This window comes from Primulina tabacum, chromosome 18, assembly GCF_025594145.1.
Source record: "Primulina tabacum isolate GXHZ01 chromosome 18, ASM2559414v2, whole genome shotgun sequence".
NCBI lineage: Eukaryota > Viridiplantae > Streptophyta > Magnoliopsida > Lamiales > Gesneriaceae > Primulina > Primulina tabacum.
The window spans coordinates 15034445-15059977 of record NC_134567.1 but is presented as its reverse complement, the minus strand read 5'-3'; positions in this window follow the sequence as shown (position 1 = coordinate 15059977).

Sequence of the window (25533 nt, the reverse complement as noted above, 5' to 3'; positions counted from 1 at the left end):
ATTGTAGAACATGTGGAGGGAGATATCCCACAGAGAAATGCTACAGAGTATATGGTAGTTGCAACATTTTAAAACAGCGGGGACATTTTTCTAAAGTTTGTCCACAGAGAGGTTCACGAAGATCCCAGGGAACAGAATCATCTGGATCAGTGGCACAGACTGATAGACGATCATCTGCTGTTCACTCCTTCAAGCCACCACCGACTACTACTCAGTCACAGCCGAGGCCAGGAGGAAGCCAGACTGTTAGCCAGCCTCCGAGATAGCAGGCCAGAGTATTTGCTTTGACTGAAGAACAGGCACATGAAGCACCAGATGATGTTGTTGCAGGTAACTGTTCTTTATGTGGTTATCCTGCTTATGTATTGATTGATACGTGTGTGTCCCATACATTTATTTCTGAGCGATATGCATTGATTCATGCATTGCTTGTTGAGTCATCATGATCTGTAGTATCTGTCTTTTCACCTTTGGGGAGAGGTCTTGTATCAGTGACGTCTGTTAGACATTGTATGCTACAGTATGACGGACATGAGATTGAGCTAGACTGTATTGTACTTGGGTTGTCTGATTTTGACTGCATTATTGGTATCGATATGCTGACCAAGTACAGAGCTACCGTAGATTATTTCCAGAAGATAGTGAGATTCAGGCCTGAGATGGCTAATGAATGGAAATTTTACGGTAAGGGTTCTAGATCAAAAATTCCTTTGATATCTGCACTATCAATGACTCGATTATTACAGAAAAGAGAAGAGGGATTCCTTGTTTATTCAGTTGATTTACTGAAATCGAGCCCATCATTGGCTGATTTGCCTGTGGTTTGTGAGTTTGCTGATGTCTTCCCAGATGAGATTCCGGGTTTGCCTCCAGTCAGAGAGATAGACTTCAGTATTGAATTGGTACCAGGTACAATTCCGATTTCTAGAGCTCCGTACTGAATGATACCGATTGAGTTGAAAGAAATGAAATATGAGTTAGAAGATTTACTTGCTAAGGGTTACATCAGACCGAGTGTTTCGCCTTGGGGTGCTCCAGTACTGTTTGTGAGAAAGAAAAGACGGTTCAATGAGACTCTGCATTGACTACCGGCAACTGAACAAGGCTACGGTAAAGAATAAATATCATTTGCCTCGTATTGATGATTTATTTGATCAGTTGCAGGGTTCTTCTGTCTATTCCAAGATCGATTCGAGATCTGGATATCATCAGCTTAGAGTCAGAGATTTTGATATTTCGAAGACAGCTTTCATAACCAGGTATGGCCATTATGAGTTTATTGTCATGCCGTTTGGTTTAACGAATGCTCCAGCTGTATTTATGGGATTGATGAATCGTGTATTTCAGAGATATCTTGATGATTTTGTGATTATTTTTATTGATGATATCTTGATTTATTCGAAGAATATGATTGATCATGCTGAGCATCTGAGAACTGTATTGTGAATTCTGAGAAAAGAGAAATTATATGCTAAGCTGTCTAAATGTGAATTCTGGCTGAAACAAGTTGATCCTAGCAAGGTTGAGGCTGTGATAAGCTGGCCTAGACCGACATCTGTGCCAAAGATACGCAGTTTTATGGGTTTGGCTGGTTATTACCGTCGATTTATTAAAGATTTCTCGAGTATTGCTAAGCCTATTACTCAGCTGACACAGAAAAATGCACTATTTGTATGGTCTGAAGAGTGTGAATCCAGTTTTCTAGAACTGAAGAAGAGATTGACCAGTGCTCCGGTCCTGACTATTCCATCAGGTACTGGTGATTTTATTATTTATTTTGATGCTTCTCACAGAGGACTGGGTTGTGTTTTGTTGCAGCGAGGACATGTTGTTGCTTATGCCTCAAGAAAATTGAAATCACATGAGTCTCGCTACCCAATTCATGATCTTGAATTGGCAGCCATCGTATTTGCATTAAAGATTTGGCGACACTATTTATACGGTGAGAAGTTTGAGATCTATTCTGATTACAAGAGTCTGAAATATCTTTTTTCACAGTCTCAACTGAATATGAGACAACGAAGATGGATTTATTTATTGAAAGAGTTTGATTGTGAAATCAAATACTATCCGGGAAAATCGAATGCAGCAGCTGATGCACTGAGTCGAAAGGTATGTTATTTATCCTTATCGACGATTGGTGTTTCGAATTTGATTGAAGATTGCTGTTTGTCTGGATTAGCATTTGAAGCAGATTGTAGATCGCTGAGACTTTATACTATTCAAGTTGAACCAGAGCTGATTTTATGAATTAAAGAAGCTCATAAAGTTGATCAAAATGTTCAGAACTCGATATCGATGGTCAGAGCAGGGCATCGATCAGAATATCAGGTTCGTGATGATATATTGTATGTGAATAATCGTCTTGTTGTGCCAGATTTTTCATATTTGAAACGACAGATATTGTTAGAAGAGCACAGTAGTCGATTCAGTATTCATCCTAGTGGCAGAAAAATGTATAATGATTTGAAAAGACAATTTTGGTGGAAACAAATGAAAGCAGATATTGCAGAGTTTGTATCAAAATGTCTGAATTGCCAACAGATAAAAGCCAAAAGAAAGAGACCAGGAGGGTTATTACACAGCTTGTCTATTCTTGAATGGAAATGAGATCACGTTTCTATGGATTTTGTGACGAAGCTACCACGTTCCTCCCGAGGTTGTGATGCGATTCGGGTTGTGATTGACAGATTGACCAAATCAGAATGTTTTATTCCGTACAAGATGTAACGACCATGAGCTATCCCGATCTTGGGCTCCCTCGGGGGCCTTGTCCCATCTTGGGTTCCCTCTGGGGCCTTTTCCCTCACGGGATTTCCACATGCGTCATTACTCATAGGACTCTCCACACCAGGTTGGTGGAGTGATACCTCCCCAAGTCTCGAACCCATGACCTCCTGGCATAAGTACATAGTTCAAATAGACTTGGTACCAGTTAGGCTAGCTCAATTGGTACCAGGACTCTTGATATCAACGTACTTATCCTATAGGTCATGGGATCGAGTCCTGGGGAGGCGAAAGAAACCTCTTGGTATGGAGGGAGAGATCCTATGAGTAACCCGTACGACGCCTATGGAAAGCCCGTGAGGGAAAAGACCCCTTTCAGGGAGCCCAAGATCGGGATAGCCTTGGGTCGATCGGGGCAGTGGGCTGTATGGGCGGTCCACTGGGCCTGTAATGGGTCGTTAGACAAGATGACGTACAGACATGACCAGATGGTAGAGATTTATGTCAGAGAAGTGGTCAGATTGCATGGAGTGCCGAAGTCGATTGTATCAGAATGTGATCCTCAGTTTACTTCGCACTTTTGGCACAGTCTACAGCAAGCTCTAGGTACGAAGTTACATCTGGGTACCGCATATCATCCACAGACTGACGGCCAGTCAGAGCGGACTATCCAGACATTGGAAGATATGCTTAGAGCTGTAGTGCTAGATTTCGTCCCCGAAATCACAGTGTATGATGTCTTTCATATATTTTTATTGCGGAAATATCTCCCTGATTCATCTCATATTTGTAATGCCCTAGATTGTATGTGGATAAAATGAAAAGATGAAGTGTTGCTTGAAGGAAGAGACCGCACCCGCGCCCCTTCTGATGCCGCACCCGCGGTGCATGGACAAAAAATTGGTCAAATTACAGTAGGGTCACCGCACCCGCGGTCCAAGACAGAGTGCACCCGCGGTTGATTGACAGAGAGTTGGGAATTAATTACAGAAATGACACCGCACCCGCGGTGCTAACGTAACCGCACTCGCGGTAATGTCACCGCACCCGCGGTCTTATATGTACCGCACCCGTGGTCGTCGAATTTCAGAAAATGAAAGGAATGCCGTGGGCACAGCGCACCCGCGGTGAAGAGTGACCGCACCCGCGGTGCTACATGCGAGAAATCCACCTTTGTTTCTTAAGTTGACACATGGCATGGTATATATATAATTCAAGCATGAGTCATTCTTCCTTCACTTCAGCAGCCGAGAATAAGAACAAGGAGAGAGTTCCTTCAAGCTTTCTTTGTGGGAAATGTGAATTGTGAAAGAATTACATGTCCAAATTGTGAACCAAGTGGAGATTCTTATTCCTTGCATCAAGGGCTTCAAAAGGGTATATGTTTTATTAAGTTCAGCATGTTTTGAAGTTGAGCTATTAAAGGAAATAAGATTTGGTTTCTATTTTGTGTTCTTATGATTGTTGTGAACATATAGTGGAAAAAGAGATAGAAGAAATAATACTATATGTGATTGTTATGGTTTTCCAGCATGTATGGAATTGAGATGGTGCAGATTTCAGAATAGTACATGTGATTCATGAAGATTTTGGATTATGGTTATTGATTAATGTTATATGTGTTGATCGGTATATCGAGAATCCGCCGTTATGCCGTCGAAATTGCATTGAAATGAAATATTGAATCCCATGTGTATTGAGGTGTACTAGAGCTTGATAGAATGTACATTGATGATGCCATTTCAGATTTGTATTGGCGACTTTGACATCGAGACTTTGATATCAACAGAGATTGTGCGACGAAAGGTATAATTCATGTTTTGTTTGAGAAGACACAACTCAAATGAGATTTAATTTGAGTTTCCCAACAAAATCACATACTAGAATTATTGTTTATCTTTTGATATGATTGTGATTTGTTTAAAAATTTATATTCAAATCTCTTGATATGATAATGCCTTGTTTATAGATTTATATTCAAGCCTTTGAGATAGGAGAGTCATTGGCAGACTTGCCAAACTAGATGTTCGGTGGTATCGACGCTTCGGACCAGATTCAATCCGATTGTAGACATTCGATACAGATATGACCGAAGTCTAGGAATAAGACGTACAGTTACCCCGATTGGGAGGGTAGGTGACATACAGTGACGTTTTATTCACACCGGGATCCCTAGAGTAGAGTCGATTCGAGTCAATACATGATTTGATTTGGGTTGCATGTTTAAAAAGATCGGTTTCATAGACTATGGAGCCATTGTTACTGCTTTCATGCATGATTTATGATTTCGTATCAGCATGTATACATGTTTTATACTGGGATTTGTTCTTACCGGAGTTTCCGGCTGTTGTTATGTCTGTATGTGTGCATAACAACAGGTGGGGCAGGATCAGGGTCGCGACAGAGATGAGAGATGGACATAACGTGGTGATCACGGGCGTAGCAGATGAACTAGTAGTTGTACTTTTGATATGGACTGTATTTAATTACTGATTTGTAGAATATGAATAAAACGAGGCATGTATATTATGTTTGTTGTAATGAAATGAATATAGAATTATCTTGTGCTTGAGTTATAAACATTTGATGTAATGTTAAAAGAAAAATTTTGACCCGTATTTTTGAACAAGGATCCGATTAATCCCTAAAAGAATTGAGTTAGAGCCCAGGTCCCCACAACAGGTGGTATCAGAGCAGTAGGTTCTGTAGACTGAAATAGAATAGAATGAGCGGGGTAGATCGAGTCTTCTCCCTTGCTTTTGATGTGCTAGCATGATTTAATACTTTCCCTATTATATGTTGTATTGTATCTGAGTTGAATTACAGCATATACTTGTAAAGACTGAATTAGAACCGATTCTGGATCAGAGGTATATGATCAGAGGAGGGCTGAGACAGATTGTACAGCCTGTGTACTAATTTGTTTGATAATTAGATATGCCGCCTAGAAGGATACCTCAACCAGCTGCAAGACAAGTGCTAGAACAGGGACGTTACTGCGACACTGATGGAGACTTTGTTGAAGAGATTTCAATCATTCCATCCACCTACCTTGAAGGGCACAGAAAATGCAGTGGATTGTGAAAGCTGGTTGGATGATATAGAGATGTTATTTGAATCACTTGCCTATACAGATGAACGTAGAGTGAAGCTGATTGGGCATCAATTGCAAGAAGTGGCCAAGAGTTGGTGGCTAACGGCGAAACGAGCCTTAGAACATCGAGGTATTGATATTACTTGGAAAGTCTATAAAGATGAATTTTATCAACGTTTCTTTCCAGTGTCGTATCGAAAAGACAAAGGGGCCGAATTTGCCAACTTGAGACAGGGGCAATGGAACATAGAAGAGTATGTTGCCAAGTTTTCTTCTTTGCTCCGATTTGTGCCACACGTGGCAGGGAATGATGAGGCAGTTGCAGATCAATTCATAAATGGTTTGAATCTGGACATCTTTACCCTAGTGAACACGGGGCGACCCAACACTTTTTCTGAGGCGCTGAATCGAGCGAAGGGAGCAGAGGTTGGCTTGATTAGACAGCGAGGAGCTTCCTATAGTGTTCAGGGTCAGAGACCGCCACAGCCTGCCGCACAGTTTCCACCACCTCCTCCTCGATTTGATAGTGGAAGCAGTAGTAGTGGCAAGAAGGATTTTCTGAAGGCAAAGGGCAGACAGTTTAAGAAGTCAGGGAGCAGTTCGTCGAGCTCCAGTGGGTCAAGACAGAGAGGTCCTGGCCAGATTGCAGAGTATACTGGTGTTTATTGCAGTACTTGTGGTGGTAGGCATGCCACTGAGCAGTGTCTGGGAGTGATGGGCAGATGCAACCTATGTAGGCAACAGGGACACTTTGCCAGAGTTTGTCCCCAGAGAGGTGCACAGAGATTTCAGGGTGCAGGGTCATCAGCATCAGTGACTCAGCCTGAGAGGCAAGATTCGTCTGTCCATTCCTTCCAGCCCACGCCTACACAGTCCCAGACCAGAGCCAGAGGTAGCCAGACATTGAGCCAAACTTCTAGACAACAGGCTCAGGTGTTTGCATTGACGGAAGAGCAAGCCCAAGATGCACCAGATGATGTGATTGCAGGTAACTGTTTTCTTTGCGGTTATCCTGCATATGTATTGATAGATACAGGTGCATCACATACATTCATATCAGAACGTTTTGCATAGACACATGCATTGCCTGTCGAGTCATTGTCTACTTTAGTGTCTATTTCTACTCCGTTGGGAAGTGGTCTGATATCTGTGACTTCAGTTAGACATTGTGTACGACAGTTTGAAGGGCATGAGATCGATTTAGAATGTGTTGTACTTGGTTTATCTGATTTTGATTGTATTGTCGGGATTGACATGTTGACTAAGTATAGAGCCACCGTAGACTGTTTTCACAAGATTGTCAGATTCAGACCTGAAATGACATAGGAGTGGAAAGGGTACTATAGACGATTCATCAAAGATTTCTCCAGTATTGCGGAGCCAATTACCCAGTTGACACAGAAAAATGCGCCGTTTGTGTGGTCTGCGGATTGTGAGTCTAGCTTCCTAGAGTTGAAGAAGAGGCTGACCAGTGCACCTGTCTTGATGATTCCTTCGGGTACTGGTGATTTCGTTGTATATTGTGATGCATCTCACAGAGGGCTGGGATGTGTTCTTATGCAGCGTGGTCATGTGATCGCATATTCCTCTAGACAGCTGAAGCCACACGAGATTCGATACCCCATTCATGATCTTGAATTTGCGGCTATCGTATTTGCCTTGAAAATCTGGCGTCATTATCTTTATGGTGTGAAATTTGAGATTTACTCTGACCATAAAAGCCTGAAGTATCTGTTTTCTCAGTCAGAGTTGAACATGAGACTGCGTAGATGGCTTGATCTACTGAAAGATTTTGATTGCGAGATCAAGTACTATCCAGGGAAGTCAAATGCAGCAGCAGATGCCTTGAGTCGAAAGGTTTGTGCTCTATCCTTATCGACCATAGGTGTGACTAATATGATTGAAGACTGTTGTTTGTCTGGATTATAATTTGATACAAGTAGTAGACCATTGCTACTTGCTTCGATTCAAGTTGAACCAGATTTGATTTTGCGAATCAAAGAAGCGCAGAGAACTGATCAGAATATTCAGAAGTCGATTCAGATGGTTAGATCAGGACATCAGTCAGAATACCAGGTACATGATTTTGTTCTGTATGTGAATAACCGTCTTGTAGTGCCAGATGTTGCAGAGTTGAAGCAACAGATATTGTCAGCAGCGCACTGTAGTCGGTTCAGCATTCACCCTGATGGCAGAAAGATGTACAACGACCTGAAGACACAGTTCTGGTGGAAACAGATGAAATCAGATATTGCCGAATATGTGTCTAAGTGCTTAAATTGCCAACAGGTGAAGGCCGAAAGAAAGAAGCCCTGAGGTTTACTTCAGAGTTTGTCTATTCCTGAATGGAAATGGGATCACATTTCCATGGATTTCGTGACGAAGTTACCTCGATCATCTTGGGGCTGTGATGCGATTTGGGTCATTATTGATAGATTGACCAAATCTTCTTGTTTTATCCCATACAGAATGACATACCGACACGATCAGATAGCAGAGTTGTATGTCAGAGAAGTTGTCAGATTACATGGTGTGCCGAAGTCTATCGTATCAGATCGTGACCCACGATTCACTTCACACTTTTGGCACAGTTTGCAGCAGGCTCTAGGTACGACATTATACCTGAGTACTGCTTATCATCCCTAGACAGATGGACAATCAGAACGGACTATCTAGAATTTAGAGGATATGTTTAGGGCTGTAGTGCTAGACTTTGGCACTAGTTGGCAAGATTCACTACCATTGTATGAATTCTCATACAACAACAGCTACCAAACGAGTATAGAGATGGCACCGTTTGAAGCATTGTATGGCAAGAAGTGCAGATCTCCTCTATATTGGGATGATATATCTGAAGTACCAGAACTTGGGCCCTATATGATTCGGGAAATGACTAAGAAGGTGAAGATCATTCAAAAAAGAATGAAGACGGCACAGGATAGACAGGCCAAGTATGCAAATATCAGACGTAGACCGTTAGTATTTGAACAGGGAGACAGAGTATTCTTGAAGATTTCACCTTTTCGAGGCGTTGTCAGATTTGGCAAACGCGGGAAGTTGTCTCCTAGATACATCGGTCCATATGAGATTCTTGAAAAGATTGGCGATCGAGCATATCGATTGGCTCTTCCTCCTTCTCTATCCGGGATACATGATGTTTTTCATGTCTCGATGCTACGTAGATACATGCCAGATTATTCTCATGTCATTCGGCCTGACGAAGCTGAGCTAGATCAGACATTGAGTTATGTTTAACAACCGATACAGATTCTTGATCAGAAAGAGAAACAGCTCAGAACGAAGACTATTCCCGTAGTGAAAGTCCAGTGGAGTCGTCATGGCACCGAGGAAGCGACTTGGGAGACAGAAGCAGATATGAGGCAGAGATATCCCGAGTTATTCTCATAATGTGAGTATTTATTCAGCTTTAGTGTTTGCTTACTTTGATTAATTGATTTCACGTTCGAGTACGAACTAATATCTAAGAGGGGGAGAAATGTAATGCCCTAGATTGTATGTGGATAAAATGAAAAGATGAAGTGTTGCTTGAAGGAAGAGACCGCACCTGCGCCCCTTCTGATGCCGCACCTGCGGTGCATGGACAGAAAATTGGTCATTTTACAGTAGGGTAACCGCACCAGCGGTCCAAGACAGAGTGCACCCGCGGTTGATGGACAGAGAATTGGGAATTAATCACAGAAATGACACCGCACCCGCGGTGCTAACATAACCGCACCCGCGGTCTTATATGTACCGCACCCGCGGTCGTCGAATTTCAGAAAATGAAAGGCATGCCGTGGGCACAGCGCACCCGCGGTGAAGAGTGACCGCACCCGCGGTGCTACATGCGAGAAATCCATCTTTGTTTCTTAAGTTGACACATGGCATGGTATATATATAATTCAAGCATGAGTCATTCTTCCTTCACTTCAGCAGCCGAGAATAAGAACAAGGAGAGAGTTCCTTCAAGCTTTCTTTGTGGGAAATGTGAATTGTGAAAGAATTACATGTCCAAATTGTGAACCAAGTGGAGATTCTTATTCCTTGCATCAAGGGCTTCAAAAGGGTATATGTTTTATTAAGTTCAGCATGTTTTGAAGTTGAGCAGTTAAAGGAAATCAGATTTGGTTTCTATTTTGTGTTCTTATGATTGTTGTGAACATATAGTGGAAAAAGAGATAGAAGAAATAATACTATATGTGATTGTTATGATTTTCCAGCATGTATGGAATTGAGATGGTGCAGATTTCAGAATAGTACATGTGATTCATGAAGATTTTGGATTATGGTTATTGATTAATGTTATATGAGTTGATCGGTATATCGAGAATCCGCCGTTATGTCGTCGAAATTGCATTGAAATGAAATATTGAATCCCATGTGTATTGAGGTGTACTAGAGCTTGATAGAATGTACATTGATGATGCCATTTCAGATTTGTATTGGCGACTTTGACATCGAGACTTCGATATCGACAGAGATTGTGCGACGAAAGGTATAATTCATGTTTTGTTTGGGGAAGACACAACTCAAATGAGATTTAATTTGAGTTTCCCAACAAAATCACATACTAGAATTATTGTTTATCTTTTGATATGATTGTGATTTGTTTATAGATTTATATTCAAATCTCTTGATATGATAATGCCTTGTTTATAGATTTATATTCAAGCCTTTGAGATAGGAGAGTCATTGGCAGACTTGCCAAACTAGATGTTCGGTGGTATCGACGCTTCGGACCAGATTCAATCCGATTGTAGACATTGGATACAGATATGACCGAAGTCTAGGAATAAGACGTACAGTTACCCCGATTGGGAGGGTAGGTGACAGACAGTGACGTCTTATTCACACCGGGATCCCTAGAGTAGAGTCGATTCGAGTCAAGACATGATTTGATTTGGGTTGCATGTTTAGATAGATCGGTTTCATAGACTATGGAGCCATTGTTATTGCTTTCATGCATGATTTATGATTTCGTATCAGCATGTATACATGTTTTATACTGGGATTTGTTCTTACCGGAGTTTCCGGCTGTTGTTATGTCTGTATGTGTGCATAACAACAGGTGGGGCAGGATCAGGGTCGCGACAGACATGAAAGATGGACATAGCGTGGTGATCACGGGCGTAGCAGATGAACTTGTAGTTTTACTTTTGATATGTACTGTATTTAATTACTGGTTTGTAGAATATGAATAAAACGAGGCATGTATATTATGTTTGTTGTAATGAAATGAATATAGAATTATCTTGTGCTTGAGTTATAAACATTTGATGTAATGTTAAAAGCAAAATTTTGACCCGTATTTTTGAACAAGGATCTGATTAATCCCGAAAAGAATTGAGTTAGAGCCCGGGTCCCCACAATATTATTCAGCCAGACGAGGCAGAACTTGATGAGACTCTGAGTTATTTTGAGAAGCCGATTCAGATTCTTGATCGTAAAGAAAAGCAACTCAGAACGAAGAATATTCCGCTTGTGAAAGTTCAGTGGAGTCGTCATGGCATTGAAGAAGCTACATGGGAGACTGAATTTGATATGAGACAGAAATTTCCAGAGTTATTTCACTGATGTAAGTCTCGTTATTTAGCTTCTATTCTCCATTTCTTATTTTATCTGATTTGATTGCCTGTGATTTCGGGGAAGAAATCAGATCTTAGAGGGGGAGAAATTTAATGCCTGAGAATTTTGTGATTGTAATCTGAAATGATTTATTGATAATTGATGTGATTATAGACGGAAAGGATCAAACTGGGAAAGATGAAAACAAGACTGAATTATGTGCGAGGAATGAGCCATCGCGCATATGCACGACCAAACAGGGCGCATATGCGTGAGGTAGGCAGAGAACCTCGCGCATATGCGCGACAGGACCCGCGCATATGCGCTTGAAGGGGACGCGCATATGCGCGAGCTATGGAATGAAAAATGCCGAGACATAATGTCTCGCGCATATGCGCCGAGGAAGGTTGCGCATATGCGCGAGACGTGCAGCAAGAATATGAAGCCACATGTACTTTACCATGCAATATAATATGAAACATCCTTCATTTGCTTCGAAATTTCAGCAAGAAAACGAGAGAGGTTCCAGGGGAATTACCAAGCTTTTGCATACTAGAATTCAATTTGCGAGAAATCCGTCCATCTGAATTTCAATCCAACTTCAGTACCGCGTTTCTATCGACGAGAGCTTCAACTGGACATAAGTTTTATTATGTTTTAATATGATTTGAAAATCTGATAGGAGAGGAATCATGATATGACTGATATGATGTGTTCCCGAGATTGTTGTCGTTTTATAATTGAAATCAGATTGAAGAACGGATGCCGTATTAATTTGTTATCATTTTAAGAACTGATTTGATGAGATTATACATATTTGATATAAGATTGTGTTTGCTGATTGATTATGAGTTGAGATTGGTATCTGTTGATATTTGTATTGCTGGGCATATTGAGATTGTGCAGTTATGCCGTTGAAACAGAATTTGATTGAGTTCTGATTATATCTAGTATTGATTTGAGTGATATATTGATATTATACTCCTCGATTTTTTCATTGCCAGATTGAGTATTGACAGATTCGAATTCGAGACTTCGACTTCGTCAGACCGAGAAAAGAAAGGTATAAATCAATGTTAAACCAGGAAGATACAACTCGAGTTAGACCGAACTTGAGTTTTCCAAAACCACATAATTTATTGTATTGCATTGATGTTTGCAATATATGAGATTGATATGCTTTGTCTATTTATTTATAGCAAAGCCTATATTGAGTCATGGGCGGATGTGCCTAGTTGTGGGCTGATGTGCCTTGTTATTGGCTGAGTTGCCAAGTCCTCGACAGAACCGCCAAGACAATAGAATTTTTTTTTATCGATGTTGCGTAGGAGTAGATCGAATTCTATTGCGGAGATTCCATACAGAATGCCAAAGTCTGTGGGCTGATGTGCCTTGTTATTGGCTGAGTTGCCAAGTCTTCGGCAGAACCGCCAAGATACTAGACTTTTGGTATATCGATGTTGTGTAGGTGTAGATCGACTTCTATTGCGGAGATTTGATACAGAATACCAAAGTTTGAATTAGACGGGGATCCCTAGATTAGGAAAGAGTCGAGTCAGAGATTACGAGTCCAGAGTTTGATTTACAGTTTATATCGATTCATGTCTTTCAGATTACGATTCATGTTATTGATATCTGTTCCATGCTTTTATATCTATTTATATGATTGCATGTATACGTTGTTTATACTAGGAATGTATTTCTCACCGGAGTTATCCGGCTGTTATTCTGTTTGTATGTGTGCATGATGTAATGCCCGAGAATTGTAGGTTGATAAAACGAAATTATGAAATGTTGCATGGACAGAGGACCGCACCCGCACAGCAACACCTATCGCACCCGCGATCATTTACGCTGAATTTTGGAATGTGTTGCCGAAGAGACACCGCACCCGCGGTGTAAACAAGAGCGCACCCGCGGTCGCTGTTTTTGAATTTCTGAATGCGGTGCCGTGAGCTGACCGCACCCGCGGTCCGGAGGGAGTGCACCCGCGGTCTTGCGTGCAGAACAAAGAATATGCCATGTGTCCCTTGCCATGCAATTTAATGTTTTGAGTCTTCATTTCAGCTGGTCATCACCGAGAGAAGGGAGAGGAAAAGCTTCAGAATCTTCAAGTTTGCTTCAAGCTTAGAAAATAAATTGTGCAACATCTAGCCATTCAAACTTCAATCCAAGCATAGTTTCTTGCTCCTCTCATCAAGGGCTATCTAAGGATGTAAGTATCTTTAAGTTTCAGCATATTTTGAAAGTAAGAGATTGGGGAAAATCAGATTTTGATGGTTATTATGTGTTCTTATGATTATTGTGAATGTATATCCGAAACCGGATCGAAGAAATGATACCATATGTGATCGTTATGATTTTCCAGCATATATTGAATTGAGATGGTGCAGAATTCAGTCTTGTGGATTTATGTTGATAAGAATTATGAGTATTGCTATTGAGTATTGATATTTGAGTTGATTGGTATCGAGAAATTATGTCGTTATGCCGTCAAAATGTACCAAGACTAAATATTGATCCGTACTAGTATAAGTTTGAGTTGTGGATTGATATTGTGATATGTGACATTGCCATTCCAGATTTCTAGTGACAAGAATCGACTTCAAGACTTCGATCTCAATAAAGACTGTACGACAAAAAGGTATAATTCATGTGAATTCGGGAAGATACTGTTAGAGTAGGTGCTCGTCGAGCCAAGTGTTGGCCGAGTGTTCACAATGAAACTCTATGTATAAAAAATTTTTATTTTAATAATATTTGAAATTCTTATTGGCACATCTTTATCTGAATACCCATGCTAGTTGCATAGATAAAGCCCTTGAATATACTCATAGTAGAAAGATTATGAGATGTTCATATGATGAGTATCATGAAACTCATATTTAGAATACTGTATATTCTAAACAGTTCCTAGTCGATTCAGCTGCCGCTAAGAATGATATAGGCCGATCGAGTTTGAGACTAGTATCTGCGATGTGAGTACCATGTTTCATTGGTAGGGGACATTGTGATGTCCGAGCATGCAGATAGGTGCTCCTGGTAGAGTGTACTGAACAACCCTCCATAAAGGACTTTCCAAGTGGTTCTCACTTATCGAGTGGAAACGTCCTAGTTTATGGTTGTACACGATTAGTCCTTATGACCGAGGACAACATTGAGACTCTATGTGCTAGAATTACACTTTGACTTGTTTACCGACTCTCAAGGGGTCATCAAGTGGCAAGGTTGGGTGTTTTGTCGAAACATATAGGAGTCGATGCATTGTAGTCGAGGATTCACCGCTTACCTTCAAGTATGGATATCCTATGTGTATGTAGTATGAAATATCTGATCAGAGTATGGAGGTAATTATGAAAGGGGTTTCATAGATTACACCATCGATGCAACTATGACATGACACATAGTATCGATTCATTGACAACTCTCGATAAACCAATAGTTGTCGAATCGGTCGGGATATATGAGTTGAAGAGACCGTACTGTACGCTAACCATAATTGAATGGTTCTTGCAGGCACTATCATTTGATACCTAGGGAATCATGTAAGCGATGCTGCTAGGCGTTTAACATGATTGGTTGGGTACTATCATACTTGAGTTCTGACGTTCTTGTTATCAATGAGTTGATAAGTAAGAATGGAGCAATTGGGGTATGTTCGTATAAGGACATGTTTGGTCCGAATCACATGGTGATGTGAACCCACGGCTAGTTGTATCAATGAACCATTGAGGGCCACACAAGTACTAGCTTTCTAGATCCCGTTGAGAAGTAAAAATAGTTCAATGTGTTGAACGACTTATAAAGGAGTTTATAAGCGTAAACAAAAATAGAAGTATGACTTCTATGAGAGAAATGTAACTTTTAATTTATGAATGTGTTCCTAAATTAAAAGTTTGCCAAATAAATAATGTATTTGAAAATTGTGATTTTCATAAACATTATTATGGACTAAATTAAATTAATTCAAGTGTTAAATTAATTAAACACCAGTGGGCCTAGTAGAGTCCAAATAATTAAATTAATTCAAGTGTTGAACTAATTAAATAACATTGAGCCTTGTAGAGCCCAATTGAAAATAAATATTTAACTAGTGGGCTTGAGTAAAATCAAGTAAAGTTTAATTGGGCTCAAATATGTTTGAGACAATTAAATTAATAAGTCCATGGGCCCTTTGTAAATGTTACAAGCCCACTGGGTATTGCATGCTTGGGAGGTGAAGAGTTGTGGAGTACTTTTTCATTAAAAATTTGTTTGTCATGCAAAAGTGATGACTACTTTTCCCACAACCAAGACAACTCATCCTCCCTCATTCTAGATGCATGTTGGCCGAAATATTCATCCATTTTTTATCCCAAAATTTTGTTCTTCAATTGTTGAGGAATTCATATACTTCTCAAAGAAAAATCCTCATATTTTTATAGTGCAAAATATGAGGGGATCTACCTAGTTGGTGGTGGGCCTAATTTTGGAGAAAGGAAGCTTGTAGAAGGTCTTGCCATTGAAGAGCTTAGTTGTATATCAACTATGTTGGAGCCAACATCAATCTTTTAAGATTGATAGGTATATTTTCTAAACACACTATGAATGTTATATTTTGTGTTTCTGTATTTGCAACACATCTTAGTAGAGGTGTTCGGTTTTATGCTCTTGAAAATGTATGATTTTCGAAAATTTTATCTTTCGTTGCGCATTTAAACACCTAAAACCGATCCCCTTTCAAGTGGTATCAGAGCTATGGATACTATTTTGTGTAACTATAAAGGGGATCGGTTTAGGTGTTCAAATGTGCAACGGAAGATAAAATTTTCGAAAATCATACATTTTTAAGAGCATAAAACCGAACGCCTCTACTAAGATGTGTAGCAAATACAAAAACACAAAATATGACATTCATAATGTGTTTAGAAAATATACCTATCAATCTTAAAAGATTTATGTTGGCTCCAACTTAGTTGATATACAACTAAGCTCTTCAGTGGCAAGACCTTCTACAAGCTTCCTTTCTCCAAAATTAGGCCCACCACCAACTAGGTAGATCCCCTCATATTTTGCACTAGAAAAATATGAGGATTTTTCTTTGAGAAGTATATGAATTCCCTCAACAATTGAAGAACAAAATTTTGGAGAAAGGAAGCTTGTAGAAGGTCTTGCCATTGAAAAGCTTAGTTGTATATCAACTAAGTTGGAGCCAACATCAATCTTTTAAGATTGATAGGTATATTTTCTAAACACACTATGAATGTCATATTTTGTGTTTTTGTATTTGCTACACATCTTAGTAGAGGTGTTCGGTTTTATGCTCTTGAAAATGTATGATTTTCGAAAATTTTATCTTCCGTTGCGCATTTGAACACCTAAAACCGATCCCTTTTTAGATACAACTCGAATTAGATTTGATTTGAGTTTCCCAAAATCACATACTAGATTGTTGTTTATATCTTGCTATGTTTATGCCTTGTTTATAGATTTATATTCAAGCATTTAAGATAGGAGAGTCATTGGCATATTTTCCAAATTTCTAGATGTTCGGTGGTATCGACGCATAGGAGCAGATTTACTCCGATTGTAGACATTCGATACAGACAGGACCGAAGTCTAGGAATAAGACGTACCGTCACCCCGATTAGGAGGGTAGGTGGCAGATTGTGACGTCTTATTCACACCGGGATCCCTAGAGTTAGAGTCGAGTCGAGTCAAGATATGAGTTGATTTCAGTTGAATGCTTATATTAATTTTGTTTCATAGATTGTGGAACATATGGTTATTGCTTTTATTCATGATAGTATGCTTCATGATTATGTTGTGTATATGCATGTATACATGTCTTATACTGGGATTTACTCTCACCGGAGTTTCTGGCTGTTGTTGTGTCTGTATGTGTGCATAACGATAGGTGGGACAGGATTTGGGTCGCGACAGAGATGAGAGATCGAGATAGCGTGGAGATTACGGGCGTAGAAGAAGATTACTAGTGCTTTCTTAATAGACATGTACTACATGTGGTTTGTAGTTGGTATTGAACACTAGTTTGTATATATGAAATGAAACAAGACATGGATTTTATGTTGTTGAAATAAAATAGATAAAGACCTTGTGCATGTTTATATGCATTTGTTTATGATATAGTTAAAAGAAATTTTTTTATGACCCATATTTTCGAACAAAGATCCAATTAATCCCAAATAGAATTGAGTTAGAGCCCGGGTCTCCACACATGACAACAGGTGGGACAGGATCAGGGTCACGAAGAGGATAAGAGATTCAAGATTAACGTGGAGATCCGGACTCAGAAGTAGATTTGGTTTTCAGCACTTAACGTAGTTGTTGAACCTTAGTTTGAAATGAATGTACTTTGTACGAGACTTGTACTTTACTGTGGATATTTATATCAGACTAATTATTATATGTTCCGCACTTATGTATTTAAAAAAAAAATTAGACCCAGATTAATTGATTGATCCTAATGATGATTAAGAAGACGAATTAGGTTCGGGTCCCCACAATATTTAGTTATGCCGGCAGTTGAATAATAGTCACAATGCGTGATCACGCCTTGTGGAAAGACCACTTCTGAATTTTTTTTGCTTCAAGTCTTCCATGAAGATCATATCGAGACTTTTAATTGTGATATAAAATCACATTTTTTAGCCCAGATTTATCACAAGAGCAGAAAACTTCTTCCAACAATATAATCACACAAAAATATGTCAATTAAGCACGTTAGAAGTAGTAACAATGAGAGATACGACAAAAAAATGCAAACTATTAAGAGCCTATCAATGGGCTCTAGTTTACGTCTAGGAAAGGGTTATAAATATGTTTTGAGGTGTTTTAATAATTTTGTTTGGCTTCAGGTCGAAATTTTGAGGTCCATGGATAAAATAGTCAATTAGGGTTTCCAGGGGCAAAAATGGTCATTTTGCACCTGGGTCGAGTTAGCAGTTTTGGCAGCGCCCTAATCATAAATTGACATGTTTTATATGTATACGTTATGTCGAACATGACTTTTTATGAAATAATGAAAAATACGTTGCATGCTTGATTTTAAGGAAAATTTACGTATATGCATGATTTTTATAAGTGATGAATATGATGATATGTTTTGAAGGATGAGAGTTGGTTGTGACTAATACGAACACGAACACGAACATGTAAGGCCAATGCTAAGTGGATGGGTAAACTTGTCGCCGATGTCCTTGCCGTCGGGTACCATGGTTATATGTAGATGGATCCATCGAATAGAGCTGATACGAAAGTCACATCTAAATATCTGAATTCTAATAAAGAAAATGAACATGTATATGTTATTATGATGAGACATGTTTTGGACACGTTATGCTCGACACGATATGTTTAAGTTCATGATTTTAAGATCATGAAGTTTATTTAAGTACAGTACTTTTCACTGTTGCATGTTATGTATATGTACTTGTTATAAAGGTTTAGGTGTGTTGAGTCTTTAGACTCACTATGCGTGAATGATGCAGGTGAGCACATTGATGAGGAGACTGGAGGTGCCAAAGACTGAGTAGGCGGGGCTGGATGTGCACAACTAACCCGAGGACCATATTTTCTGCACATCATGTTTATGAGTTAGGAGTGAACATGTATTGTAATAGCCCAACCTTTTATCATGTTAATATTTATGGTTTATTATTGTTATGATCATGTTTTATACTTTACTGGTTGAGATTATGTTGAATGGGTATTGGCTATGGATATGTTTATTGGAAAGGTTATTATATGATCATTGTTTATGGTTATTGTTTTGGTATTATATTCATAGTTGGTGATGATTATGGAAATGAATGGGTAGAATAAAAAGTTGATCTTGAGCCAAATAGGAAATGAAAGTGCAGAAACGGTATGACAAATGTGGTAGTAGTTGTGGTTTTTAGTATAATGTTTTGTATATTGATCCAATTGATGTGAGGCCACTTCCACTAGAAATATAAGATATAAGGCTATAACTTTCATGTTTTGATTTTGGTTCAAATCCTTAGAGAAGACGAGCCAAAAGTGGCCCGAATGGTGTCGTGCGTATCGTCGTTCCTGCACTGACACATTTTGGTAGAATGAGCATAAATTTTTACTCGAACCTTTAAATGACATGAGGCCAATTGTAGATGCAAGAAAAGACATAGGGCTACAACTTTCATGTTGACCACTTTTCCTAATTCGGAAGTTAAAAATGAGTTTTTCGGCAGAATGTGACGCGTATATGCGCCAGATCTCGCTCCATTGCGTGTGTAAAGCAGAACTGGGCTCGCATATGCGTCCGGAAAGTCACGAATATGCGTCCAACAGTCTGTATAAAAAATAAAAACACATTTTTTGAGGGAATGAAGGCTTATATATGTCTTTTTCTAGATGCTTCCACTCTATTCTCCCTTGCTCCATTAGTTTTAATCGGTTCTAAGCTTTTACTCCCTCAAGATTTCTCTCTTTCATTTCTCACTTCAAATTCAAAGATCATAGTTGATTTCTTAGGTTCTTCTACCTTAATTCCCAAGCTACAAGGTAAGGAACTTATGTAGTTTAGAAAAGTTTAAGGAAATGAAAGTTTATATTGAGTTGATGGATTCCTTTAATATTGATGATTATTGTTGATGATTATTATGTATTATGTTGTAGGAATTCAATTAAAGTTGTCATAGCAACCATAGTGCTTGTGAGTAGTAAGTAGAAACTTCTCCTTGAGCTCACATGATGAATATATGTATATAAGCCATGTTTATTGATAATTAGCTCCTTTCATTGGAATATATTTGATCTATATATTTTTATATGTTCATTGTTCAAGGATTTTCATTGAATTCATTGATCAAGTAGCTATACACCATTGTGCCTACCAAGTGTTTGCATAAATGCCTCAATAAGAGTTCCTATGATTAAAGCCAAGGAATGATAGTAATTCATGCATGTCATTGGCCAATCACATGATTACGAAGTATCTCTCACAGTTTTGATATTTATATCAAAGAGATACTTGCCACAGGTCATAGGTCACAGATCACAGAACTGTTATAACGCCCAAGATTCGACGACTGTCATCACTGTACCAAGACGAGTCTTTCCAGCGTGCTTATGTCAAGCCCTCTTCAACTGTACAGTCCATTACATTGAACAGTCTCGGAATCCCTCTCATTCCCGTGTGGGTCGGTTCATTCATGTTCTCTCCACCTAGAAGCCTGCCAGGAGCCGCTCATTGTCCGTGCAACTGATGGCACCGGCGATCACCCCCCGCCCTCTTCGGCCCCGGGCCACACATGCCCACCAGCTTCCGCTTGGTTCGTCCCCGAACCACACCGTACTAAGAGAGGTCGGCTCTGATACCAACTATAACGCCCAAGATTCGACGACTGTCCTCACTGTACCAAGACGAGTCTTTCCAGCGTGCTTATGTCCTCACTCACACGCACCCCGGAAAACTTCCCAGGAGGTCACCCATCCCAAAATTGCCCCAAGTCAAGCACGCTTAACTTTGGAGTTCTTATGAGATGAGCTACCGAAAAGAAGATTCACCTTCGTGATATGAGTAGTACAAATCAAATCTTTTAAGCCCTCTTCAACTGTACAGTCCATTACATTGAACAGTCTCGGAATCCCTCTCATTCCCGTGTGGGTCGGTTCATTCATGTTCCCTCAACCTAGAAGCCTGCCAGGAGCCGCTCATTGTCCGTGCAACTGATGGCACCGGCGATCACCCCCCCCCCCCCTCTTCGGCCCCGGGCCTCACAACTGTCATTTCCTTTCTTTAATCGTACGAGGATATACTATCTCTATTGTTTTGATATCATTGTTCCTTTAAAGATAGTATGAATCAAGCTCATTGCCATCGTTATAGCCAAGCCATTGTATATGTATTTGCTATGTACATCTTTCTACTTACTGAGTTTTATCTCATTCCAGCTAATGTCATGTGATGCAGGTGATAAGAAGGACTGAAATGGATTGTTTAGGGCAGGAGAAGTCATGTAGAAGGAAATGGGGAAAGGCTTTTTATCATGTCATTTTTCTTAGGGATACAATGAACATGAGAAGTTTTAAAATATCATGTTGTTTGTTAAATAAATATGGGGAAAAACAAATTAGAATGTTGGCTTGTGGTTATGTGTTGGATGCTATTTTGTGAACGATCATGTATATTAGTATGGATAATGTTTATGATGTAAATGATATATTGTTCTTTCCCTTTTAAATGTTAAGACTTCCGCATACGTTAATTAGTTAATTAAAATGTCATGGGAGTGAGGTGTTTCAATTGGTATCAGAGCGAAAGTTCTTCGGACCATACATGACTTCTTCTACCTAGGACAATCCGGTATGTTTTCGATCCTGTATCTATTGATTTTAACATTGAGAGTTGATATTATTTCATTGCCATTGATGTATTCTTTCTTCCTATCTATGTTAAAGTGAGCTTATGTGTAGGAAATGCCTCCTAAAGGAAAGAATACTGAAGGGGACTATAGGACCCCTCCCATTGATAAGACTGTAAAAGTTGTAGATGAATTTAGTAAGCTACTGAAAGAACAAGCGAAGGTACATAGTGATCAGATTCAATAGCTACTGAGCATTCACCATCCAATTCAGAGTCATGGTCAAGAAAAAGGACAGGGTAGAGTGGAAAACACCAAAGGTGGTACGTATGAAGTATTCAGGCGGATGAACCCTCCTGAATTTATCGGTGGTGCCGATCCACTCGTAGCTCTTGAATGGGTCAAATAGGAGGCTATATTTGACTACCTGAAGTTCACTGATCGAGATAGAGTGAGCTGTACTGTGTTTATGCTAGCGAAAGCTGCTCGCATCTGGTGGGAAAGACTGTGGAGTTTTTAATTGATGATCATGAAAATAATGAAATTGTCGGTCTAGGCTCATCGATAAGTACTCCCATTATTTCATGCTTGCAAGCTTTTAAATTGTTGAATAAGGGATGTACTAGTTTTCTGGCCTTAGTATCGGGTGTGAATAGAGACAGTAATGTGCAATTACAGAATATTGAAGTGGTTCATGAATATCCTGACGTATTTGCTGATGATGTTTCTGGTTTACCTCCTGATCAAGAGGTAGAGTTTGTTATAGAATTGAGTCCAGGAACAGCTCCAATTTCTAAAGCTCCTTACAGAATGGCTCCAACTGAGATGAAAGAATTGAAGAATCAATTGCACTAGCTATTAGATAAAGGTTTTATCCGCCCTAGTTCCTCGCCATGGGGAGCTCCGATTTTGTTCGTGAAAAAGAAAGATGGATCGTTGAGGTTATGCATTGATTATTGAGAACTCAATAAGGTAACTATTAAAAATAAATGTCCTTTACCTCGAATCAACGATCTTTTAGATCAATTGCAAGGGGCCACTGTATTTTCAAAAATCGATATTCGATCTGGATATCATCAATTGAAGCTAAAAACGGAGGACACACCCAAGACTACTTTTATAACGAGGTATGGCCATTGTGAATTTTGGTGATGTCGTTTGGATTAACTAATGCTCCTTCAGTATTTATGGATTTGATGAATCGTGTCTTTAAGCCGTATTTGGATATTTTGTGACTATGTTTATTGACGACATTTTGATATATTCTAAGACACGAGAACTTTATAGTGAGCATTTGAGGATCGTGTTACAGACATTGAGGGAAAAGATATTATATGCAAATTAAAGAAATGTGAGTTTTGGTTAGAGCAGGTGGCATTTTTGGGCCATATTGTGTCAAAAGAAGGAATAACAGTTGATCCATTTTAGATTGAATCTATTAAGCAATGGTCCATTCCTAAGACGGTTTCGGAGGTACAGAGTTTTCTTGGTTTAGCAGGGTATTATAGACGATTCATAGCAGATTTCTCGAAAATAGCCTTGCCATTGACGAGCTTGACATGAAAACCTTTCAAATTTGAATGGACCATAGAATGCCAGCAAGCATTCCAAACTTTGAAAGATAAACTAACTTCTGCCCCTGTACTAGTACTTACTTGTGGTACTGAGGATTTTGTTGTGTATACAGATGCTTCAAAGAAGGGATTAGATGCTATGTTGATGCAAAGTGGGAAAATGATCGCTTATGCTTCTCGGCAGCTAAAAGAATACGAGAAGAATTATCCCACACATGATTTGGAGTTGGCGGCTGTGGTATTCGCCTTAAAGATTTTGCGACACTATTTATACGGTGAGAAATGTGAAATGTTTACAGATCATAAAAGCTTGAGTTATTTATTTTCATAGAAAGAATTGAATAAAAGGCAGCGGAGGTGGTTGGAACTAGTAAAAGACTATGATTGCACCATTAGCTATCTTCCAAGAAAAGTTAATGTGGTTGCGGATGCTTTAAGTCGTAAATCCAGTTATTTATTGGGTTCCATGATTCAGAAACTGTTGTTACTTGATTTGCAAAGGAGTGGAATAACTCTAGTATCTCCAGGTACAGTAGATCAATTATCTGCATTAGTTCTTCGCTCTACTTTGGTTGATCGAATTTTAAAGGGACAACAAATGGATAATCAATTATTAGAATTGAAGAATAAGAGTGATCTAACGGGAGTTTCTGAATTTAGGTTGAATTGTGATGATTTATGGACCTTTCGAGGTAGAATATGTGTTCCTATAGGTGATGACATTCGGAAAGATATTCTTATTGAAGCTGATACAGCGCCATATTCAGTCCATCTTGGTAGTACCAAAATGTATAATGATCTTCGACGTCTTTATTGGTGGCCAAGTATGAAGAAAGATATCATGTTATTTATTTCTGAGTGTCTGACATGTCAACAGGTTAAGATTGAGCATCAGAGACCTGCTGGAACTTTACAATCTCTCCCAATACCTCAGTGGAAATGGGAGCACATCACAATAGACTTTGTAACGAGACTTTCAAGAACATCAAAGGGTTACAACTCTATATGGGTGATTGTTGACAGGTTAACTAAGTCGGCTTATTTTCTTCCGATCAAGACAACATTTACAATGAACCAGTATGCTGAGGTCTATGTAGCTAAGATTGTAAGACTTCATGGAATCCCTGTGTCAATTGTATCTGATCGTGACTTAAGGTTTACTTCTGAATTCTGGAAGAGTTTGCACAGAGCCTTAAGCACTAAGTTGGCCTTTAGCACTACATATCATCCTCAAAGCGACGAGTAATCCGAAAGAGTAATCCAAATTCTTAAAGATATGTTACGATCTTGCACGATTGATTTCCCGGGGAGTTGGGATTCTAAGTTGCCTTTAGTGGAATTTACGTATAATAACAGCTATCAGTCTTCAATCGGCATGGCACCCTACGAAGCTTTATATGAAAGAAAGTGTCGATCTCCTTTATATTGGGAAGAAGTAGGTGAAAGGAAGATGTTGGGCCCATAATTGGTTCAACAAATAGCAGATTTTGTGGCATTGATCCAAGAAAGAATGAAGACCGCTCAGTCTAGACAGAAATGTTACGCTGATGTACGACGACGGCCATTGGCATTCGAGGTTGGTGATCATGTGTTTATTAAAATAGCTCCTCTCAAGGGAGTTATGTGATTTGGCAAGAAAGGTAAACTAAGTCCTCAATACAATCTTGACGGTATAACGGCGTAATCTTGCGATACCGATCAACTCAAACAATAAGAATCTCAACATATATCAACAAACCATAATCCTCAATTCATAACCAACATAATATACTCGTTAGCATCTCTAAATCTGCAGAAATCGGAATATGTATATGCTGGAAATTGAGAACAATCATATACGATATCATTTCTTCAATCCGTTTACGTTTCTACAATGTACAAAATCTCAAGAACATATATCTCTACTTAAATCATCATTCCTCCAACATATAGATTTCAAAACATGCTGGAAATGAACAATACTTACATCCCCTTGTAGCAATTGATGAGAGGAGCAATAATCTATGTTTGGATTGAAGTTGGGATGGTTAAATCTTGAGTAATCACAATTCAAAGATGGAATGAAGCTTGAGGGAATTTGCTGAACTTGCACTCCCTTTCTCTCGGTTCTTAGGCTAGCAAAGAAGGAAATGTAGACACATACATCTTATATGCCTGGCCAGGACAAGTGTTATTATTTTTCAATAAACACGTTGCACCGCGGGTGCGGTGGCTTCCTGACCGCAGGTGCGGTCTGCTCTCGGCAGCC